We start from the raw sequence: 236 nt of genomic DNA, 5'->3' as shown, positions 1-236 counted from the left end.
GATCCTTTCTCTCACCCACATCTTCCCTCTCCCCAGAAGGGCATCCAGACTGACCGTTACTGCACAGCCGGACTTGTCATGAAGCTGTTGATCTTGGGAATCATCTGTCTCGCCATAGCAATCACCGGCTTCATAGCATCGGCGAATCGCTGTTACGTCAAAACTCAGTTCGATAGCTATACTATGTGTAGATTCGGAACCAGACTGTTGTTGGGTGTCGGTGTGGGCGCTGTGTC

The sequence above is a fragment of the Penaeus monodon genome, chromosome 22 (assembly GCF_015228065.2).
Source record: "Penaeus monodon isolate SGIC_2016 chromosome 22, NSTDA_Pmon_1, whole genome shotgun sequence".
NCBI lineage: Eukaryota > Metazoa > Arthropoda > Malacostraca > Decapoda > Penaeidae > Penaeus > Penaeus monodon.
Note: the sequence above shows the minus strand (reverse complement) of the source record.